At 33.6% G+C, this 25656-nt stretch overlaps 1 protein-coding gene across 5 annotated transcripts in view; it reads right to left on the bottom strand.

Annotated features, from left to right (window-relative positions):
• GRID2 (glutamate ionotropic receptor delta type subunit 2) overlaps positions 1-25656 on the bottom strand; it is a 1442323-nt gene that overhangs the window by 874927 nt on the left and 541740 nt on the right. The gene's annotated exons all lie outside the window — the stretch shown is intronic.

Here is a 25656-nt window from a genome sequence, read left to right as displayed (position 1 = left end):
AAGAGTGGGAAGAAAGGCTAGGCTTTTCATTACAATCAAGACTCAAAGGATCACTACTGAGTATAGTTACATTTCCCTTCATTACAATGATGTGGTGAATTTTGATATATAAACATGACTATTTGCAATTTCCCCCATTATGTTTAATGGCAGAAAACAAAAGGGAGAACAAACTGAACTCTGCCCTTTCATTTAGTCTGTAGGATGTTATCGACCAAATAAGACAATTGGATGTTAGAGACCAAATAAAATCAGTAATAATTATTAGGACTAACATTTATTGTGGGCTTATAGTGTGCCAGGTGTGGTGTTATTTACTTTATTGCATTGTTTCTTTTAGTTCTTAATACTGTGAAAAAGTACTGTTATGGATATTATTTTGCTTACATCAAGTAACCACAACATGGATCACAAAAGTAATCGCTGTTTTCCTTAAATGAGAATCAAAATAGCAATAACTCTACATTTGCTACTTAAAGATGTATATTTATAAATATATAACATATATAAAATTAATAAATATATGTAATAATATATATAAAGATATCATTAACAATTGTGAAAATATAATCACATCACATTTTATATCCCTCCTTCCAGTCCTTATCTTTCATTTACATTAAACACATGTGCAAATGGAACATACTCACAGACAATTCTGTATCCTTTTAATAATTTGATGTCAAAATAAGATAAAGCCCTAGAAAGCCAGAGAATCATTATACTAATTAAGGGTAATTAATTTAATATAATGCAATTTCCCCCAGAACTTGGTGAACAGCAAAGCATCAAATAACATTTAGTATACCAACAAAATTTGGATGGCCCCATAGGCTTATAATAATGGGATTTTGCCTGAAGTGAGTTCATCCTCATTTGAACTCTTACTAGAATTTTTTTCTATTCCTCTATGACATTTAATACATGCTATCTTTTTCTGTTATCCTTTGTATGCATGTCATCTCTCTAACTAGATTATAAATCTGAGCTTATGGAGTGTTCCTTATATCACTATGTCTTATACAAATTAAGAATTCAATAAATATTTGCTAAAAGAATGAGTACATGAATATTAAAAGTAGGAAACAGGTACAATTCAGTAAAAGGGATTTTGTTGATGTACAGAAAAAATAAATGTGTTTGCTTTGCTTAAAAAAACCCAGGAAATATTAAACAAGGAATACATCCTACAGAAGTAAAAACATCCTTGAAATTCTTATTAATAAAAAATATTAAAGTTCAAACCAGTGTCTAGGTATTCTCTCTTTTCCACTATCCCTAAGCCATAGTGTCAACAAGTAATGGGCACCATTATTACTCTAAACTAACAATAAAACTAAATTTACTGAGATAAATAAATGTACTTCTAGGATATATTTAAATTATTTCAAAATAACTGTTTTGTTTTGTTTATTGTTCTAACCTACAATCACCATCCATTGGGAGGGATATATGATACAGATATTTGAAAAATGACTGAGTAAAACAACTTCTCAATTCTGAATTAATAAATATTTTTAATGGTAAATTAATGTCTTGCAGATGAGGTAGGAAGGATTTTTCTTTGTTACAGGGACATACTAATTAAAATCAACTTGTGAAAGTAGGTATATAGCTGCTTCTTGAAAAACTCTTCTCCATGGAAGAATCTAACCCAGTTTACACCAATCAGGACTGCCATATTGACTCTTTCTCCTCCAATTTCTGAATTTTAAGTTTTTATTTTGAATTAATACAAATAAAGTATTTGGACCCAAACTATTGAACTGTTTAGAAATATCTGGGGAACACAAAGCACCAGATGGTTTCTTTCTGGTTTCCAAATCTATGAAATTCATCTCAAATACATTGAGCAAAGGATTAAAAGCATAAGGAGACCAAAATATAAAAAGCCTTTCCAATCTTGAAATCTTAAGTCATTCTTCAAATTACTAGGTAGTTAAGGATGTCTGATACTTGTCCCTGAAAGTGTGGCATAAATCTATCAACATGGACTTAGAGCCACTTTGCAGGACTAAATGTTTTTGGAGTGACAGGACATACTAGTGGACTTCTTGGTGAAATTCAGATAAGAATGGAAGGGAAACTGGTTGTGCTGACAATCAAAGAATTAACTGTATACATTTGTGCTGATGCTGAGTTGAATAACTTCATCCTCTTTACTTTGTTCTGCATAAGAATATGTGAGAAGTAAGATAGGATTTTGATTTTTTTTTTTTTTAATAAATGATGCTTTGCCTGCCCTCGTTCAACTGGTGTACATCCTTTATCAACTCAGGACATTGCAAAGTTACTTCAATGCTACATATTGTTCCCCACATATAATAAAGGAAATAGAAAATACTGACAATTTTCTGTGTTGTAGAAGAAAGCAGAAGATATATTTTTGCTCTTGGATAAACATTGCTTTCAAATAGAAAAGCATCACCTTGGAGCAGAATGAACTTTTGAAAACTGCATATTAAAATCCCTACCTTAGAGACAGTGTAGTAACCTGAGATTGCATAATTCCATTCAACGAGGAATAAGAAGACAAAATTGTTTCTCATTCCCTTGTCATTTAAGCTTCCTGTTAATACGCTACACATAGATGGAGCTGCTGGAGTTTAGCATGGAGGTCTTTCTGTGGAGAAATATTTTTTTAAAATTTGTTTTGCTTTGTTTCTTATAAATGTGCACACCCAAGATATTCCAAATATAAAACAAATTCACTCTTGATGGATATTGACATAGCATGTTCTCTTTTACCTGGAAAAATGCAATAAAAATAACACTGAATAAAGTTCACAAACATGTTTTCAAGGGATTAATTCAATCCAACAATGTCCACTTTTACTTCCATATTTAATAACTTATGATCAATATTTCTTAGGGCAGTCCACTGACATTGTTTAGATTATAGATTCCTTCCTCTCACTTGAAAAAACAAAAATGAATGGGTTAGAATCTCTGGTGATGAAGATCCTGGAATATGTGTTTTACCAGATTTTCCTTTAGTAGATATGATACTCATTGATATCACTGGTCTGTAACAATAATAATAAAATAAATAATAATAAATAATTAGTTTTAGTAATTTGTAAAGTATCCACAAAAGATAATCCATACCCTGCCAAACTAATTTTAATGTGAGGTGATAAGCACTAAATATCCCAAAGTGATCCCTCTGGAAGTTGAGGATTAAATTACTTGAAAGCAAAGGAACAGCATGGAGGACATTAGGAGAAGGAAGGGAAAAATTAAGGATGGGAAATCAGAGGGGGTGAACCTTGAGAGACTATGGACTCTGAGAAACAAACCTAGGGTTTTAGAGGGAAAGGGGTGGGGGGTTGGGTTAGCCTGGTGATGGGTATTAAGGAGCGCATGTATTGCATGGAGCACTGGGTGTTATACGAAAACAATGAATCATGGAACACTACATCAAAAACTAATGATGTAATGTATGATGATTAACATAACATTAAAAAAAAGAACAAGTAAATTAAATAGGTGCAATTAAAATAAAAACATTAGGTAAAATAAAAAAAAATAAGATAAAGAGTTCCTGCTCCCAAAAAAAACAAAAAACAAACAAATAAAACTAATGATGTACTGTATGGTGACTAACATAACATAATAAAATAAAATTAAATAAATAAGTAGGTAAATAAATAAAATTTAAAAAAGCAATGAGACAAAAATATTAGAATTTTAGTTTTATAGTATTACACGCACAGAAGAACGAAAGTTACAGTATTCAGAGGGCATACCGGTAAGACAACACTATGCTTCTGTGGATGCAATTTCAGTGTACCACATGGTCCCTTGACCCCATAAAGGTACTCTTTGCTATTTCAAATGCCTTAAAGGCAGGAACTTTCCCTAACAGGACCAGAAGAGTTGGAAGGCAATTTTTAAAAATATGTTTGTATCTATCATTACACCCTGTGCCACATGTAACTCCTCAGTAAATGCTTAATGATTACTATTAGAAAATGTCATCTTCATTTATTCTAGATAAATATGGTCATTGTGTTTAACAGGATTTAAATTTCTATCCTGAAATTATTTGATTTGAGGTAATTCATGTAACTTCTCTGGATCTTAATTTCCTCATCTATATAATAAATATGTTGTACTAAATTAGCGTTTTCCACAATTCAGCCCACCTACATATATTGTGCCTTATCTCTATGCAACCTATGTTATTAACATTTTTTTCAAAATAACATTTCAAAGTTAAAATGCAGTAAAATTAACATTTATTAAACTTTTCAAATCCTCATTCTTTCACTATCAAATATCATATTTTATTCAATCTTAGCCTTATGACCTTGCTGATGAAAAAATACTTTTTTTTTTTTAAGAAAGAGAGAACACACATGAGCATGGAGTCGGGGGCGGGGGACAGAAGGAGAGAGAGAGAATCTTAAGCAGCCCAGGCCCAGCACGGAGCCCGACATGTGGCTCGATCTCACAACCCTGAGATCATGACCTGAGCCGAAATCAAGAGTCATTTGCTTAAACAACTGAGCCACTTAGGTGCCCCGAAAAAATACTTTTACATGAATAGTTTCATGAATTAGCCTTTCCTTGAAATACTTAGTTTCTTGACACAAATAAGATCTTACCATAATTTTTAACAAAATTTTACATCTAATAAAATCCAATTATTACCTAATTAAAATGTTATTTATTTTATGGATACACATTTGAATTCTGTCGAAAATCAAATGTTTTAAAAATAATTTGAATGTTCATAAACATCAACTGAAAGAAAAAAACCTCAAGCCCACATCAGAAAGTTTTGAAAAAAAGAAGTAAAAAGGTTTAAAGTATATAAATTAATGTTCAAAAGGAAAATATTTGAAGGGTTATAGAATTCTCTGAGTACCACTGTAACTCAATTGAAAGCAACTCTAATTAGATTTTTCCTACATATACAAGTAGGCTTCTCAGGCAAGTCCCCAAAATCCTCAGGGTGTGCATGAAAGGGGTCTGGTACTTTTTCATATAGGAAAAAAGAGACACATTGTCTGTAACTTCTATGTTAAAATTCTAGCCTTTATTCATACATACAGATGCTGCAATGATTTTTAAATGTTTTCTGGTATTCCAGATCTGCTTTCATAATGCAAAGTATAAAAGGAATTGAAAAAATTTTAGATGTTCAAAATGGTGTCATAAAGGTTACAGAATGGTCTCTCCATTCAACAATTCCTATTATTTCCAAGTCCTGAATATAAGAGAAATAGGGGGCAGTAGCAGTTTCAGGACAGGGCACTTTAAAAAGAGAATTAGAAGCTAAATTAGTATCTAATTCAGCAATAATTCTCTCTATACTTCTCTTTTATTGGTAGGAAATCAAAAGTAATTGTATCTATAGATAAATAAGGCCTTTGATAATGGAAACATAAATTCTTACCTCTTATTTATCTAATATAACCCTAGAGATAAATATTAAGAACTGATTACTTAAACCAGGATAAGATTAGAATTCAAATCCAATTTTAATAATTAATACAAGATTTACATCTTTTTCAAAAATGTACAGAATTGTGGTTATGTAAAAAAAAAGGGACTGAGAATGGAACAGGTGGGCTGAATCCTCGCATTTCAATTTACTATGTTCCCTAATATAGCTGATTTTGCTAGATTTCACATTATTTATCCTTAAAATAGAGTTAATAAAAATCTGTTTTGCCTTCCTCATTGAGTCCATGAAAACTGAATTAGTACTGAAGAATTTAACTAAAAATCTAAGTGGTTTCGTGTTATTATTATTAATAAACAAAATAATGAAAATAATCCAGAACATATGACCCAAAGAAGCAAAATCAGACCAAACCAAATAAAATTTCATTTTATGAAATTTGAGCTCTATCATATCCCAACTTCCTTCCTTTATTTTTGTGCACATCCAATATTTTTATAACACTATATTCACTGTTTTTGATGCTATATTAACAGTTTTTCGAATTCTCAGTTTCTATCATGCAATTCCACAATTCTGGATAATCAAAGGACAGAATTTTTTTTTTAATATATCTCTTTACCACAGAAAAACAAACCATGAAATTATGATTTCTTTTCCTCATTTGTGGAGAATCCCATAAATAAATCTTGTTTCTTTCATATTGCTAGGTTTTTTTTTAAAGATGAGATATAAATTCTCATTGATTTACTAAAATTTCATTTATACATTTTCTTGGTCATTACATTTAAACACACAGCCTTCTATACATACTTTTCTTCCTAAATATATTCATAAATTAATGTTAATAAAGAGTAAGTAATATTGGAGTTTGACATACATTTTTATTTCACACTAGTAAATTATTCAACATAATTATAGTAAGGGCCTGTATGTAATTTCTCTACTAAAAAATAAGTTAAGTGGGACCTGGTGGCTCAGTGGGTTAAGCATCTGCCTTCGGCTCAGGTCATGATCCCAGGGTCCCGGGATTGAGCCCCGCGACTGAGCAGGGAGCCCGCTTCTCCCTCTGCCCTTCATCCTGTCCATGCTCTCTCTCACTCTCTCTCTCAAATAAATAAATAAAATCTTTAAAAAAATAAGTTAATGCAAGTAAAAATTCCTTTGACTTCAGTTTTCAGAATTTTGCTTTCTTACCAGGTGCAAAATTTAACACACACACACTCAACTGACCTTGGATTTCTCATAGTTTCTTTTTGTATACAAGTTCCACTACAAATTTAATTTAATAGGACTTATCCTCTCTCTCTAAAACAGCAAAGAAACTCAGACAAGAAAGAGTCCTTCATAGTAGGAAAATGCATTCTGCATGTAGACTAAGTAACCATTTTATCCATAGAAAACATTAGTCAATATTATTCCCAAGTCTTTTACAGTATGAAACCAGGATCACTTTTGTACATTTTATTGCAGTGTTTCCCTAAGCTGTCAGACTATGACACCTTAAAATTACTTTCCTTATAAAATTAAATTTAAAAAAAATTTCATATTTTACAGTATTCAAAGTACAGCATAAATCATCAAAATCTCTAAATTGTTGGCTTCTTATATCAGTTCCCCAGGCTATAGAACTTGCTCCTTTGATCACTGGGGGTCAGTACTTTACATTCACATAACAACCAAAAAGCCCAAGGGTACAGTTGGCAGAAATTAAATACCAGAACTTGGTTCTGAAACTTCTAAAAACTAACTTAAAATGAATTTTAATCAGTAAACCCAATATGTTTAATGGAATCATATGATCTTATCCTATTAGAAATCAACTAGGCCAAACTTCTTATTTTACACATTAAAAAAACACCCTGAGTTCAGAAGATTAAGTAATAAGTTAACGACCAAGGCATGAGAAGCCGGAGGTCAAAACTCCAGGGCATAATGCTTTTTATTTCTATTTACCCATTGTCTGTTCACCTAATACTGCAAGGAAATTTAAAGAGAGAGACAGAGACAGAGCTAGAGAGAGAGGGCAGAGGTGAGAGGGAGAAAATGCATATCTACTTATTGGGAAAAAAATGATTTTTTTATTTAGTACTTTTAAATAGTACAAAAGGTGCTAGGGATTATTAGGTAGTGGTGATGTTATCACAAGTTTGTCCTATGGTTTTATATTGTTTCCTGTCACAATTTAAAGTGATAAACTAAGCACAGTTACACACATACATCTTTTGCCACATATATTAAGGCACCCTATTTTAAGCTACAGATTACTTACCCTTGCTTCATGGTGGTGCTATTTTGTTTCCTTTTCATCACGTATAATATATACAATTTCCAAGCATTAAAAGACTTCATTTATTTCCCTACTATCAAAGATGAAATACAATTTTAAAAGTGAATGCTCTTTTAATGCTTTTTAAAACTATTCTGTTAACTATATTTCTTTATTAAAAATAATAAACTAAAATATATATCTAATTCATATTATAATGTTTAATTTTCAGAGGAAAAGTAAGAGAAATCTACTGGAAGCACTAAAGAAAGAATTTATGAAATACATTCATAGCATTCATTTATTCACTACACTCTTATAATGCACCAGCATACCATAAGCCAAGCACTGTTCTACATACAGAGTGATTTATGATACAAGGTTTCTGCTCCCAAGGAGCTGGGGCAGAAGTGAAAGTGAAGATAACAAACTATGTATTATAGGTATATATATACTGGATAATAAATGGTATTACACACACAAATATATATAATGCACACAGATTTCAGATGATAGTTGAAATTAGGGTGGCCTGGAAGGCCCTTTTGACAGGAGAGATTTAATGAGAAACAACCATTCTCTAAATACCTAAGGGAACAGGATTGGAGAGAGAGAGAAAAATGGACATGTAAAAGGTAGAAAGGAGCTTGCGATATCCAAGGAAAGGAAAGCTAACCAGTATCACTAGAGTGTGGTCAAGATGGGCCGTGACACAAGAGAAAGTCACAGACTGTCAGAATGAGATACTACCAAAAACTTAAGTCAGAGTAACTCAGTTTTCATGCATTCATCTTACATGTATTCATTTAAAAGTAAATATTTTAGGCCTGTCATGTTTTGGACGTTAAGCACACAAAGATGGACTAGATCTCTGCCCTTTTCAGACTGAAGGCACTGAGCCACTCAACCTACCAGTTTCTTTGGTCATTTCTGACAGAGAACTTCAGTTTATTTAACATCTGTTTAAACCACAATCTCTTAATTTTTTTTAGCCAAAACTGTATAAATATATATGTATATACCTTAGATAGAGCCTTGTGTATAAAGGCGGCCACAAGGTTCTGTCTTGAATACCAAACCATTTCATTATGATTACACTTAATGATCAAATTTGTCTTGAATTAATTATTCATGACCTTGCTATAAATTAGACATCAGGACTGCTCTGTTAATGACAGTATCACCAGTAAGCTGTAATTACTGTAACTAGGATGTAATCTAATGTTTTTAATCTTTCAGACAAAAAATTTCCCCCTGCACACACACAAACATGCACACACACACACATATACACACAGGAAGAGAGACAGAGAAAGAGAGAGAGAAGATAACCCCCACATATTGCTTTTGCATTTCTATAGAATTTAAAAATAATTTCATTTTCTTCAGAAGCCATAGAAAACTGTGCATACCTTTCATCCTAACATTTAATTTAGATGTCATACAGAGCCCTAGAAAAAAGTAAAATAATTTGGAATCCATGATTTACATTTCCATATTTGAAAAAGATATTTTTGACACATCTTTTAAGCAATATAAAAGGAAAGATATTCTAGCAACATTACTCCTGACAAATGCTAAGATGTACCTGACAATCTATTTTTGACATATTCTTTAGAAGTTAGTTCATAAAATTAATAGAGTGCCTCACCAGTCTTCATTGTGAAATACTATTCTAAAATATATTGCACATACATAAACACACACACACACACACACACTACATAAAATGTAGTTTTTCTCTGCTTTTTCATCTACATGTCAAACATAATTTATCAAAAAAATAAAATGCACACTACTGTAAAGATGACACATTTTAGAAACTACTCACAAATTATATCAACAAAGTGACTGCCTTTGATGTTTTAAAACAGAAAGAATAGTCTAGTTATTTCTATTTTCATCTTCTACTCAACTATTTTACTGGAATTTTAAATTGGTAGAAGAATGAAATCTCTAGAGAATAAGTGTTTTGTAATCAAAAATTTACAGTTGTAGGAGCAAAATAACCAAATTCTTTAATAGCTGCAGCTAGCAGGGAATTGGTTTCTGCTATTCCTGTGTGGCTTAATTGTTTGTTGTGGCATTAGTATGTAAGGGTGGACAGGAGCATTTTATCTTTTTCAAATAACCTTTCCTTATAAAAATTCTATGTACCCGAAACCCGTGATTCAAAATTAACACTATTTTCCAATAGCTCTATTGAAAGAAGTGGTGGAGCTCTCAGGTTGCAAATTGTCTTAATACATTCAAAATTTATGCAGTAATAGAAATACACTGGTCTAGGAGATAGTTGACTTGTATTCTGTGCATAAAAAATATCCTTCAGTATCATCTACCTATCATCTGCATCAAAACCTCAGCCTTCTCAACCAACTGCAAAAATGGGGTTCAGGAACCTGATGTACAGTGAATTCTGAGAATCACTACTCTCTGCATTGCAATTTCTTTATCTGTTAAATCATTCTCATGATTAACATTTTATGGCTTATATATATATGATACTCCATTCTAAATACTTTTTAGGACTTCCTGCACATATCTAGCAAGAAATGTAGTTAGTTTTATACCAATGGAGCTTCAATAAGCAGGACAATAAAAAATGAGTAGGATAGAAACCCGGGATTCAAGATGATGGAAATTTTGGAAATTCTATTGAATGATAAAGTGTTAAGAACTTCATTTAGACTTTTACCAATATATTGACTATTGTTCTTCTGTAAAGATTTGAAATGCAAAAACTAACTCAATTAAGCTTATCCTTTCCACACTCAGGAGTTCCAGAATTACTTGCTCAAATGTATGTCCATGATTCTCATTTTTGACCAGGAGTAATTAGCATCAGCACTCTTATTATTATTATTTTTTTTAATGTGTGGGACTCCACTGCCTTCACTGCTCAGAATTACCATACTGTCTTTGGATGTGGCAGCAGAGCGCACTGTTCTTGCTAACATTTGATGCATTTCACTTTGGCTTTCTTCACTGACTCTAGTGAAGGGAGCATTTCATTAATTGCAGATAAGGAGAATCAATTGCATTTTTCATTAATGTCTTTGCACTGGTAAACTGTTCTACTGCCATTTAGGATAGCTATTACTCTGAAGAGTTATAAGACAAAATGGGCCAAACCATTTAAGTTCAATGTTCAATCACTTATTAATCAAAAATTTAACTACTCATGATGCATTTTCTATTCAAGGAAGGAAATACAATATTTGTAAATCTCTTAAATTATAATCCAAAGTCATTTGCACTGCTTCTCTGACATCAAGAAAGATCTACAGGAAGACTGAGGGAATACATGATTACATGATGTACATCAAAGGTTACTTGAATGAGCGATTAATTACAGATTTTTTAAAAACAGAATCTCTACATGTTGACATGGTATGGTAACATAAAATATGCAAGACAGTATGTGAATTAGTTGTCAAAGAAAGAAAAACATCAAGGACTCCCAACACCATTTGGTTCTTAAAATGGCTTTCACAAAAAAATTAAGTACTTAGTCTGCTGACACCCATTGGGCACTTATTTCCTAGGCATGGGGAAAGGCAATGAAAACATAAAAATGAATTAGATAGATCTCAATGGAGAGGGAGAGGCTGATATGTAATTAGATATACTAAATATAATACACAAATAGCTAAAGGTTGTATGAAGTGATGTAAGGAAAATAAGGAAAGAACCAACTGCTTGGTGGGTAAGCGGGTGTCAGACAGGCAACAAGGAAGGCCATCCATGTCTGTATCCAATGATATATTAAATAAGTACATGTATCAGGTGATGTATCATCCAAGTCTGTATCAAGCAACTCAAGTGATGATGAACCATAAAACCCTACTGAAGCTCTGGAAGCACTTCCACACAATATTTCATTCCCCCACTCCCAACACCCTCAACACAAGTGCAGTATGACTCGAAGTTTGGTTTGTCTTTGATTCTGTGGATGGATAAAAACTTACATTTATTATTGAATTTTATCAATTTACTATTCATGTTGTTTGAAACTTGCAATTTTTAATTTTGTTTTTAAGTAATAAATTGGCATTAACTTATGATAATGATGTTTGTTTTCTTTTATTTTTGCAGATTGTCTTGTTAGCCTCACAGTGCCTATTGCATGTTTTCAAACAAGAATATTTGGGGACTATTACTTTATTGACAATTAGACTTTAAAAGGCATATGGTTTATGGCTCAAATATATGTTTATTCATTCATTTTATTCAACAGATATATACTGAATGTCAGTTCTTTGCCAAATATTATTCTTGGCATAAGGAATAGAGTGCTGAATGAGACATATAAGGCCCTTGCCTTTGTGCAAATTACACAATAGTACTAGTAGGAAGGAAAACGACAATAAACAAGAAAAGCTATAAATAACTAAAATAATTTCAAAAATAATAAAAGATAAGAATGAAATAAAAATGAGTTCTGGAAGACTATATTACTGGGTTTTCAGTGAAATTGAAATGGCAGGGGTAAAATTTAACTTGAGACCTACCATATGGAGACCTGCAGTGAGAAGTTATACCTAAAAAGAGGGAAACAGTCAGCTTTACTTTTTGGAGAAATATAAAGATAGCCAAGATGGCTACAGCCTGACAAATAAGTGAGAAAATGATGGGGTGAAATCAGAGTTTGGGAAGAAGCCAGACCACACTGGGTTTATGGCCCAGGGTAATGAGTTTGGATTTTATACTAAATTCAATGAGTGATGTGCCATTATCTAATACTAAAGCATATATATACTTAACTCCCTAAAAATTTGTATATTAATACAGTGGCAATTTATTTGTCATGTGCTTTTTCTATTAACCGTATTACTTAAAAACTAGGTAGCCAAAAGTATTATGTAAATATTTATTGTATGTTATCAAAGTAAATGTTATAAAATATAATAAAATCGGTATTATTTTATAAGCCTATAATACATAATCGTATGCATAAGTTCTTGTTGTATGATACAACTTGCTATTGAAATAAAGAGCAACTACTATATTGTAAATTGTTAGTAAGTGAACATCTATCTTAATATCATTACTTTCATTATATACTATTTTTATGCTAAGGTACAATGTTTTCTGTTTAGAATTTCTCATAATTTTTTTTATATCCAGTTCCTCATTATCAGTGAGATCTTTGCCACTGGGAACAGGGAACTGTGAGCTGAGTATGTAGCATAATCAGTGAACCACATAAATGCTCTCAAGGTAAGTTTTCAACAGCCAGAAAAACACACAGCATCATGTTTTTGTTTTGTGTATCAAGTAGGCAAAATAATAAAACTGTAAACAGAGGGACAACATATTTCATCTAGACACAATTTTACAGATCACTTCTGTAAAAGGGAGTATGAAAGCAAGAATTAGACATGTATGTCTAAAGGCAATATTTCATGCATATATTTATGGATTGGGCAAGTTACAACCAAAGATACTTGTTGACAACTGGAAGGATATAATTAAATTTCATATTTTTCCTTCCTGTAACCTTCTATTTTCTTTTATCTGACTTTTTGTTTACTTTAATTGATTATAAATAGTAAACAAACTGTGTTCTGTTACTTCAAAAGCCTACTTCAAGACATCCATATGTCAGATCATCAGAACATCATCTGAAGAATTAGTTTATGACAGGGTTTCTTTCACACTGGAGAAAAAGAAGTGACCACATAAGTATCAGAGCAAAGGCAGAAGTTCTTAAAAAGGGCGAGTTGGAGCCCTAGGATGCTGTGGATATAATGCCAGGGATGATAAGAACCATTCAACCTGTCAGAGAAGCATGCATCTCACTCTTGATTTAATCAATCAGGTATTTTTATATGATTTAATCCTTCAGCTTCTACACTGATTTAATATAAAGAAAAGATTGTTGATTTAGTAAAATACTTAAAAATCACTGAATAATGAATTCATTAATAAGGAGAACATGAGAGAAGAATCTATTGGGGAATATATAATAAACTTGGGGGTTCCCAGAGGGAAACTAAACCAGTTATAAGAGACAAAAAAACAATGCTATTGAAAGTGGAATTAAACTGGGATAGTGTGATGAGCTTCTGCATTCATGTTTTGTGATAGAGTTTGAGATAAGATTTCTTTCTTTTTTTTTTTTTTTAAGATTTTATTTATTTATTCATGAGAGACAGAAAGCGAGAGACAGGCAGAGGGAGAAGCAGGCTCCCAAGCAGCAGGGAGCCCGATGTGGAACTTGATCCCAGCACCCTGGGATCCTGACCTGAGCCAAAGGCAGACGCCTAACCATCTGAGCCACCCAGGCGCCCGAGATTATATTTCTTAGTTTTTTCAGGTTATTACCATTATCTTTTCAGTAGTCTGTGGTGCTCTAGTCACCAGTGAACTTCCTCTTTTTCCATGCCAAATAACAATGTGACCTCTTTACATTTGATGTAAAAGCTGAGTACCTGTTTCTAAATACCAGCAGATGCTGTATGCTGCCTAATATCTGTAAATATTTAAAAAGCGCAATAGAGTATGGCTTATGCATTTCTTATTTGTAATAATATTTCATTGCTATAAATGTGCTTCTGCTTGTGACTGCAAAGTCCGGTGGGGAAATGTCTGAAGAAACCAAGCCCTTGACACATGATCTGCATGAGTTATCTGTCCATAAAGGATGTCTGTTTTGAGGAAATTTTGTTATTGTTCCAGATGGCAGTACTGTCATCTTGGCCACACCACATGTAGCACATTCAGGAATTATTCACTGTGTCTGGTGGCCTGGAAATGATTCTGCTATTGAAAAGACTGTAACAAAGTGTCAGCATATGCCAAGCTATTCAGCACTGTCCTCCAAGAGAACTTATTTTCCCATGGGAAGTTACTGAGAAGTTTTGGTCAACAACCCAAATTTCTTTTACTAGACTTTTTAAAAAGATCTTCAATGTGTTGATCTTTTGCTTGGCTCAGAGCCAAACTAGGTTTATGTCAAATGCCTGTTATTGTAAACTACTGGTAGTCTGATACTTTATTTTTGTTAAATAATTTGTGAATAGAACTGTTATGCAATTGGTCAGCAATATTTGTCTTATTAATGCGAAACACCTTGAGGCTAGTCTCAAATGTATCCATTTAGAAGCAAGTATTTACAAGTCTTCACACTAACCATGTTATGTATGTTCTCTGATCATCTGAAAGACAGGCTTTACTAAGTGTATGGAGGTGAGAAAAGGGGATCCTTTCAACGACAATTGAGGTCACAGGTATTTGTTATATTACATCCAGAGTGCAATGATCTCAGAGTACCACAGCTATGCTGACTGACCTCAAAAATTTTCCTTCCAAAATGCTGACCCAATGATAGCAAAATCATTAGAAACATTCACTCTAAAGTCCTTTAACAGAATTTCCACCTACGCTTCCCAACACATCATCAGCCATAAAATGAAGACATACTTTTCTTAGTACAGTTACAATGGTGAGAGTGGAAAACATCCACTATACACTCCATATAAAGAAAGCCTCTCAAACAAGTGCCTATTCTATTGGTTAAAAGCTAATGTGGGATTCAGAATAAGGGCTAAATTGTATTTGAGGAATAGGAGAGAAGGCTGCTGTGATTTAATCTTGGTTGGCAAAATTTCCTTTATCACTTTTTGGGGTCTAGTTTCTTCATTCTAGATGCCTGAATTGATAGACTAGAGGAAAAGGATAGAGATTTTCACAGGCTGCTGGATAAAGCAGATGTGTGAGAAGTGATTATTCTAAAACTTCATAGGGACTGTAATAGAAGATAGTTGAGGGCGCCTGGGTGGCTCAGTCGTTAAGCGTCTGCCTTAGGCTCAGGTCAGGATCCCAGAGTCCCCACCTCGGGCTCCCTGCTTCTCGCTCTCCCACTCCCCCTGCTTGTGTTCCTGCTCTCGCTATCTCTCTCTGTCAAATAAATAAATAAAATCTTAAAAAAAAATAGAAGATAGTCGAGTGTAAAGAAGAAGCACAAAGAACACACAGTACAAGATCATTCTTGAGAGAGTGAGGTTTAAAAGACAATTATCTCACCATGGGTAAACGACAAGGGTGGAGGAAAAATGTGGGAAATGTACATGTGGGCAGAAAATAAAGGCCCACATCAAAAAAACTAAATGAAAATTCAGCTATTTTTTGTGAGATAGGAAAACTCTAAGATCCTGCATAACATATTTCCAAGATACTATCTAAGATTTATTATTTTAAGCAAAAGCCTTAGAAAGTTATTTAGCATTAATCAGTTAATTTGACAGACAAAATGGTTAAGTATTGACAGAAGAGCCAGTAGAAGGTAATTACCGGCAAATAACGAATGGAGACTTTTAAAAGTTGTTGTGCACTTATCAATCTGTCTCAAGTGGCAGGAAGTCTGCAGCTGTCAACGATTTTTCTACCAAAGCAGCATTCAGGGCACTGAGCTTCCAGGATTTAAAAGAAAATGAATCAAGGATTTATTTACTTGCAGTTTCTATCTAAATAATTACATTTTAGGATACCTAAAATTACATCAGGACATTTAGCTTATAAAAAATGAACCCACAACAACCTGAATTTATGCTGATTAAGGTGTTTTCTAGGAGACAGTTCATCAAGCTGCAGAGTACCAGAAACTGTCACTTTCCATCTGACAATAGAAGTAGGAGAACATGCTTGGAGTTATAATTGGTGATGGCACAGGAGGCTCTGGGAAGGTCAAAATGCTTTACAAATAGCAATTCATGTCATCCTGCTTTTACTTTGGACTTCTAGCACAACATGAGGAGGAGCATGGGAAGATGTTGACTAATCTCTGTTCAAAATCAAAACACAACTATTAAAGGTCAAACACAAGGACCAATATATGTAGTAAAAATGATTATGTCCAAAAGAATATGAAAGAAGTAAATTTGTATCATCAATTAGCATTTCGAATCTATGAATTTTTGGTGTAAAAATTACCCCATCCCCCACCCCTACCTTTTTGAGTATAGCTGCTACTGGAACAATTTTTTTAAATCCTTAACTAATTTTCCCCATAGTCACCTTATGGTTGTTAATTAATTTGCCCTGATTTGGGGGGTTAAAAAGTATGAGGTAAATGTACTGTGTAATTAGGGTGGAGATTATAGATTACAGTTTTGCTAAGATTGAAATTATTGTAAAAAATGTTGGAAAACATCTGCAATGCATTTTGAAAGTTTTAATGTTCAGGTTACCAATTGGGCCATAAAAAATTACATGTGAGCCCTGGAAAGTTCTGCCAGCACATAATTCATTCTTTCAGTCTTCAGTGAATACCCATCATTGACCAGGTATTAGTCCAGACTCTAGAGGTACAATGATGCAGAAAATAGAAAAAAGTATCCATCTACTAGGATCTTATATTCTAGTGGGAGCCAGACAGCACACAAGTAAACAAATAGGTGAAGAAGATCATTATAGAAAATAGTAAGATGGGAAGTAAATAAAGAGCCTGATGGCACCGGAAATAATTGGGGAGGCCATCTGCGATGTTGCGATGAGCTGGGAAGGTGACATTTGGCCTTATATTTGGAAGAATCAGAACAAGGATCAGAGTAGGCCAATTAGAAGCCTCATATAATATGATTTCTCTAGTGTTTGCTTTCATTTCCTCCTATAATACATACTTGTTGAGCATCTATTTTGTGGGGTTAAGAAAGGATTAAGTGCCAGCAATACTGTCAGCCTGCAGTTGTGGCGAAGCCAGAAGACACCTACGGTTTTAAAAAGGAAGACAAAGACTTAAATAAAGCAATGACAATAAAGATGGTAATTATTAAGATTAAGGCCTTAGCAGGTGCTATGATAATTATGACTAAACTAGTCTAGAGGTTAATGAGCACCAGATGAGAAAAAAAATGTAAAAAAAAAAAAGGAAGGCCAGTTTGGTAGACAGAATTCCAAAATGGCTCCTCCAGTTTCACTCTCCCTGGTGTATAGGTCCTGTATAATCCACAGGACTGTGTACTTGATGGATTTTACTCCTGTGCTTGAGTTATATGACAGAGCTGACTTAATGAGAGAGATTATCAGGATGAGCTTGATGCAATAATATAATCCTTTAAAAAGCTGAGAGTTCGTATTTTGTTTCTTTGTTTTTTTTCCCTAGCTGGTCACAAAGAAGTCTGAAATTCTGTGACACACTACTGTTTGCTTCAAAATGGAGGGAACTGTGAATCAAGGAATGTAGATGGCCTCTAGGAGCTGTGTGGCTTCCAGCAGACAAACTGGCAGCAAGCAGTGATCTCAGTTCTATAACCATAAGGAACTGACTTCTGTCAATAGCAGGAATGAACATCAAAGTGAACTTCTCTCCCAGAGCCAACAGACAAGAACTCAGCCTGACTGACACTTTGACTTTGGCTTTGTGATACCCTGAGCAGAGAACCCAGTTACTCTCTGTGTGAGTTCTGACATACAGAACTATGAACTGATACATGGTTTTGTTTAAGCTGTTAAATTTCTTATAATTTGTTACCATCAATAGAAAACTAATACAGTGGTGGACAGTAATGATAAACCTGGCTCACTTAAAACTGGGAAGGGTCATATTTTAATAATTTAGGCTTTTTGTCTTGAAACAGATAGGAGTGATAAGATATTTTTACTTAGACTTAAAATGTTTACTACTCTCATAAATTCATAACTCTACAGTAAACAAATTATATTATTTCTTTAAATGTCTGCATTCTTCATCTACTCCTTGCCCGACACACCTTCCTAGACTAATAGTTTTTTAAAGAAGTCATTGTATACACTAATCATGATGAGCACTGAGCAATGTATAGAATTGCTGAATCACTTCATTGTACACCTGAAACTAATATAAAACTGTATATTGACTATATTGGAATTAAAATTAAAAACAATAAAATTAAAAAAGTTAAATAAATACAAAGAAAAGAGTAAAAAATAAAGAAGTCATTGTGGTTAGCACTTTTTTTTTTTTTTTAAAGATTTTATTTATCTGAGAGAGAGAATGGGAGAGAGAGAGAGCATGGCGGGGAGGGTCAGAGGGAGAAGCCGACTCCCCACTAGGTGGGGAGCCCGATGTGGGACTCGATCCCAGGACTCCAGAATCATGACCTGAGCCGAAAGCAGTTGCTTAACCAACTAAGCCATGCAGACGCCCAATACTTAGCCCATTTTCTGATATATATTTTGAACATAAGAAAAAACTGTATTCATTTTTACTGTTTTTCTTTTTAATTTAATTTTATTATGTTATGTTAGTCACCATACATTACATCATTAGTTTTTGATGTAGTGTTCCATGATTCATTGTTTGCATGCTATTGTTTTTCACTTGATAATATTTAATATTATTAACCATCTTCTAGGTACTGTATAGAGTTAGGAGGAAATAGCAGTCAAAATAGGAAGAAATAGGACAAAATGAAATCCCTACCCTCTTGGAGATTACATGCTTGTTGACAGATGAATGAATAATACATGGGTAAATGAACTGATTATTTTTCACACACTTTCAAGTCTTTAATTGAAAATTTTAGAACTTGGCACTTCATAGACAAATTTGGGGAAAGAGGTAAAAAAAAAACGCTGACAGTTTATAGCTGATTTCCCAGGTTTTGCACACTCTTACTATCTTAGAGGCAACATTTACTTTTTTGTTTGTTTGATGAAATGCCATTGAATCTACTATTATAACAGTGAAACTCTGTGAATTTTTTTGTTTTGTTTTGTTTTTGTTTTCTGGCTTCCAAGCACTTTCACAAATCATAATCTAGCATTTTTATCCAAGCTCTAAGTACAAAGTAGGAAATAAAGTTAAATCACTTTTAAAATTCTATACATGGACCAGTTTCTTAAGCATTTTATTATAAAAAAATTGATCTTAATAAGGAGAAACTGGCCCTCAGCAAAACTGTTAGGGAGGCACCACGTTTATTTTTTGTCCTCTCTCTTTCCATCCAACTCTGAGTGTAAACTGTGAGTTGCTGAGTGTAAATTTTAAGGTTGACCCCTGAGTTCTGCTACTTGTTAAGTCTTAACCTTAGATAAAATACCTCCTTTAGTCCTTAGTTTAGCAAATAATATCACCTCTTTGGTTTTGTGTTAAGAATTTGAGTGAAATATTATTTATAATGTAATTAATTTGATAATCACTCCAAAAAAATATATGATCATTGCTCCATCTTTCACCTTGCCAGGGGTTCTCAACTGGGTGTAATTTTGCCCTCAGGGGACTTATTCCAATGTAGGAGACATTATTTTAGTAGTCATTAATTGGGGGAAAGGAGCTACAGGCATCTAATGGTAGAAACTAAGAATGTTCCTAAAGATACTATAATGCACAGAGAAGATCCCCACAATAAAGCCTCTTCTGGCCAAAAAATGGCAATGCAGTCAAGATGGAGAAGCCCTGCTCTCAGCAGGTATGTTGCCATTATCTGTAGAAATATTTGTTTGGATCTCTGGGCATTTTGTTTCTCACTGTTCTTCATGAAATCCCTTGTTCCCTTTCTAAAGATATCTAATACCCAATTAATGTGTCATTCAAACTTATTTGTGTGTGGTTATCTCCTAGAATTGTTTGAGTTTTTGCAAGGTGAGTCTGGAAATATAATCCTAAGAAATGAATCTCAGGTTGTAATTTTCAGTTCCAGGGAATGACTGGAAAGGAGGGGTGAATTTTGGAACTTCAGATTAATTCTTTAAAATAACAGAATACAGATGAGAAGTTAATCACCTATGCATAGAAACCTAACACTGTATGCTACAAAATGTTGAAGAAAGCTGATTTTTTTGGATAACTTCTCCAGTTTATCTGGTAAGATGTTCATGAGATGAAAAATTTTGTTTTCTAATAATGATACCCTTTAATTTAAACTTAGGTAGAAAAACCTTCATTGCAATCCAATGCTATCGCATTATTTAAGTAATTTAGTAGTATAATTGTTACTGATTTACTTTATACATATTATTTTAGAACCGATCCTTCCAGGAAAAAAAAAGAATATTCAAAAATGCAAGAGCAACACAGCTTTATTTATATTTTTACTTCTATAACTCTTCCATAAGGTGTATTAATTATTAATATGTACTGCTTCAAGCAGATAGATACTTACATTTCATACTTTGAGCAAAGAATTTAACTTTGGACATATTGCTTATTAAAAACTGAAAGATCAGACATAATGGTAAGAAGTGGTTCTGGGAAGGAAGGTTGGGAGTCGTGGAAAATAATGGCCTTGTTTAAAACAGAGGACCAAAGGGGACAGAAATGAAAATACAATCACAGAAAAATATTGCATGTTAATATACGATGAAAAGGCAAGGAAGCAAGAAGAATCAAATCTGTTGCTTAGTTCTTGAACCTGGATCCCTCTGAGGATCAAAAGAAACCAGCAATAGAGGAGTGGAGGTGTAGACTGCCAACTAAGGAGCAGTGGAAGAGAACGTAACTTGGTGAAAGACTCCTCTACATCTTTCCAGTAATAGTTTTAAAGTATAATTTTTACTTGAGCCTTTCCCTAGTGATATTTAAATCTATTTTTAATGGAATAAATGTGAAACAATGTGATAGAAGATTTGATCTTAAAAAATGTATACTATCAATAGACAATGAGTAAAAATAATCGTTTTACCTTTTCTGTATTTAAAGCAAAAAAGTCATTAATTTTATGTACCTTCTTACACTATATTCATCTCTATGATGATAAATATTTCCAATAAAAAATTCCCCCAGTATAAAAAATTGTATTGTGCTTGTGAAGATATCAATCATTATTAAGCCAAAAAAAAGTCTTAAGCTTTATAATAAGACTGTAAACAATAAGAACAGTTATTTTTTAATTTCCATTAACTGACCACTTTGATTTATATTCCCAAGGCCATTATGCTAATTTAAAGTCTGGATATTTGTAACATGGGTTTTGTTTTATTTGTGGAAAAGAGAAATACAATATTAATGATAGATTTTTAAACAACTGGAATTAATACAACTAGTCACATGTTGATTCATAAAATAACAAAGGGAACACAGAAAGCCATGGTCATGGGAAGTGACTAAACCCATCAGTATATAGTACACACTCATAGGGTATATAAATACTTATAATAATTCTAATAATAAAAATAATAATATTGAATAATCAATATTTTATCTGATATGGAGGGTTATTCTCCTAAAAGGCAAAGACAGGGATCATATACTTCTTTCTCTCCCATGCACTATGCTTTTAAGGAATAGCTTTATATGTAAAGAGACATACAGAGGAAGAAACTTAATTGACAAGTGGAACATGGCTCATTAAGTCAGTCGTCTTTCACTACAATGGATACAACATCCATTTGTCTTTCTGTCACTAAGTAGCTGTAAGATGTGTTTTCACAATGTTGTATTTGGGACATACAAGAAGCTGGTAGTTAATTCTCTATGGTTATAGTTTCAAAATGGCTTCTTAAAAAGAATAGCTTAAAAGTGGAAATAATGGACATACCAGAACTTTTATGGAATGAAAGTAGTTTGATGAGTATAATTTATATTTGAATTTTTATCTTTTAAGCCAGATGTAACATACACAAAAAAAATTCTGCTTTTCGAAAATGGGCAGTCCCAGCAAGCACTAATCAGAAAACTCAGTTTCTTAATGGCAAAAGAGTTGGGGGAAGGGGCATTATTCCATAAACTTTCAATTTTGGTCTTAGTTGTTTTTTTTTCTACTTACATTATTATTGATATTAATTTTGAAAACATGTACTTTATTAAGGAAATATATTAAAAGCACATTTTCATCTCCTGTTCTTATTTATAAATATCTGCTAGTGTGATTAGTTTTAAAAATTTATTTCAAATTTATTTTTTCTGAATTTCATATCATTTTATTTACTCATATTCTAACTTTATAAAAAGAGTTTATCTTACAGACACACACACACACACACACACACACACACAACTTATATCCAGAAACTGACATGTTCTCAACATGTATCACTAAATTAGCTGTTTTCTGTTTTCACTAGGGTACAAGAATATCACTCCATGTTTCTCGTGCATAGATAAACAAAAATGTTGGTGGTTCTCTCAATAGATGTCTCTACTTTTGCTCTAACACGTCTTCCATTGGGCTAAATGTCCTTGTGGGCACTGGGGAAATGCAGCATATTAATACAATCATTTTGTTGTTATTTAAATGGTGGCAAGTACTAACAGGTTTCTATCCTTAAATCTGTTTCCTTGTATATTTTGGTGTATGGCCCCTCAAAATAAAGTTTACATCCTTGACCTTCCTTCGACCTAGGTTTGACCATAATAATATTTTTTCATGCTATCTCATTTATTTCACAGAATTAAAAATTTGGCAAAAATGATGACAAATAAACATGCTAGAAAGAAATAATAAAAATGAGTAAATGATAACTAAATATTATTTTAACAGAGTGAAAAAACAGATTTAAACTTCTTACGGATTGAGAAAGGTAAGTGTAGAAGATAGAGGTAAATTATTTTCAACAAAGGAAATAACTCTTACTCATTCAACAGGAATTTATCAATCATGTATTGTGTGTCTATAGCCAGGTTAGAGTTTCATTGCCTCAATCCTTCATTTATTTGATATTCTTTACATAGTTCACTTTGCCATTCCTATATACATTAAATCATTTAGTCTTTATAATCCTTTGTGAGTGTCATTTTATAGGTAAGGAACCTGAAGGTTGGCGATCTTAAACAACTTGTCCAAAGTTACTCAGCTAGTAGATAAGCAAGGCTTGAGCCACGGTCTGTGTGATTCTAAAGTCTGTTCTATGTCAAGGGTTTGCCTCTCCTCTAGGGAGTTCACATTCTGATAGAGGACACCAAGCACATACATTTTAATAAAATGTAAACACTGGAATAATAAAGTGCAAAGTATTTACAAAGTATTTACAGCAGCAAAGAGAGAATGATTGATTCTTCTTGAAGAGTTCATGATGGGAAGCCATATGGGAGGTTCACAAAAGAATTAACAATGAAGCTGAAACTTTTAAGAAGAGTAGAAATTCACTAGGCATAAAATGAAAGAATGAACGTTCTAAGCATGAGGAAGATCATGTACAGAGGCAAAGAGGTGTAAAAGAGAATGACTTCTGAATATTTCAGTGTGTCTGCAGCAAAGAGTTTGCTGTGAGGAGCTATAGAAGAAATGGTACAGAAACCCAGGAAAGGGGGGCTTTCAAGCAGGAGGAAGCAGCTAATGACATACGTAAACAGAGAGTTTAGTTAGGATGAGGACTGAAGAAAGGTCATTGCATTTGATGAATACACAAATCTTACCAGAGAGCTTCAGAAGTGGGAGACTGAAGCAGAAATGGGTGGAAGTGGAGACACTGGTATTTTAAAACAACTGAAGTAAAAAGGATTGAGACATGTGATTTTAATTTGAAGGTTGAGTTCCCCGCATTACAAGTGGGTTTGTTTTGTTTTAAAGTTGAAATATAGTTCAGCATATCTGGGGAAAAGCAACTAGTGTGGAGGGAGATGTAGAAAGCTTATGAATGGTTCAGGCTTCTGGGGGCGCCTGGGTGGCTCAGCAGGTTAAGCATCTGCCTTGGCTGGGGTCGTGATCCCAGGGTCCTGGGATGGAGTCCCATGTAGGACTCGGCTCCACGGGGGCCTGCTTCTCTCTCTGCCTCTGCTTGCATCTCCCCCTGCTTGTGCGTGCTCTCTCTCTGTCAAATAAATAAATAAAATCTTAAAAAGAAATGGCTCAGGCTTCTGGAGGAGACAAGAAGGGAACAAAGAAGATAGCCCAGATGCAGAGGAAAGACTTGAATTAGAGCACATATTTAGTGAAGAAGAAGAGGTAAAGATGAAAAGGCTCTTGTAAAATAGAAAATTTCAGGGATAGTTAAGAACCTGCTGATATTAATATGAATTAAGGCAAGTAACTTGAAAAAAATAATAAAAGTTAGGCTACAACTGCTCAGAGAAATGCAAAGATTTTGAAAATTATGAAAAAGAAGTCCCACACAGTATTGAGAGTTCAACTAAGACTATAAATAAAAAATATATTATACAAAACTCTATTGTGCAAATATTGCTAATATGGAATGTTAATTGATTGAAATAAAAATGTGGACTTAATTTTCACTCTTGAGGTAATGAGTTAAATGATTTTATTTTTCCCCTGGCATTAATCCAGGAAAATTTTGTATCAAGTTTAGACCTCCTCAATTACAGCTCTAATGTTGCTGTACCAGCAACTGGAATCTGAATGAAAGAGAGACGCTAAATATATGTTTTGCCTGGGGTGCAGAAGTATAAAGATGTGGACACTTTCAGCCCTGGCATGGGCAGGGAGAGAGAAATGTTTCTTATTCATGACAAAGACAGTAATATTCTATGTGATCCATGGTATAGAAAGTACTACAAAGTACTACCATGAGGGTTTTTGTGGGTAACATAGGTTGATTATGGAAATCTGTTGCTATAAGTGGACTAGGCAGAACTCCCACCCAAGAACAGAAAGGTGCTTATCCAATACTGAGGAGAGATGCATGGAGATGAACAGTAGTGGGCATTTTGGCTGGGGACTAGAGCCTGCCTAGTGGAAGCAGAACTAATGGAGGAATAGGACCTCTTGGTTTATGGATGATTGGGTGTGTGTGTGTGTGTGTGTGTGTGTGTGCGCGTGCGCGCGCGCACGCATGCATGTATGTTTGCGTGCACACACATGTGAATGCGTTTACAAAAAAGTGGTAGCAAGACACAAATGGTGTGACTTTGGGGAAAGTTCCTAAGACCATACTCAACAGAATGAAAGGAGTTTACAACCCCCTAATAGCCAACAGAGTTTGGACAAGATATATCTCAGCAATGGTCATGGTGGACTAAAAACTCCTCCATTTTCCAGGTACCATATATACCCCTATTAAGAATCTTGCATATCCTAGGGAGAGGGAAAATACTGATAAAGTATTTATGAGTTAGAATTTCCAACAACCTGTGACAAGTAGGAGTCGAGCTAGATTT

Source organism: Callorhinus ursinus, unplaced genomic scaffold, assembly GCF_003265705.2.
Source record: "Callorhinus ursinus isolate GAN/ISIS: 27379988/994484 unplaced genomic scaffold, GSC_fseal_2.0 scaffold4, whole genome shotgun sequence".
Classification (NCBI taxonomy): Eukaryota; Metazoa; Chordata; class Mammalia; order Carnivora; family Otariidae; genus Callorhinus; species Callorhinus ursinus.
This window is presented reverse-complemented; position numbering and strand designations above follow the sequence as displayed.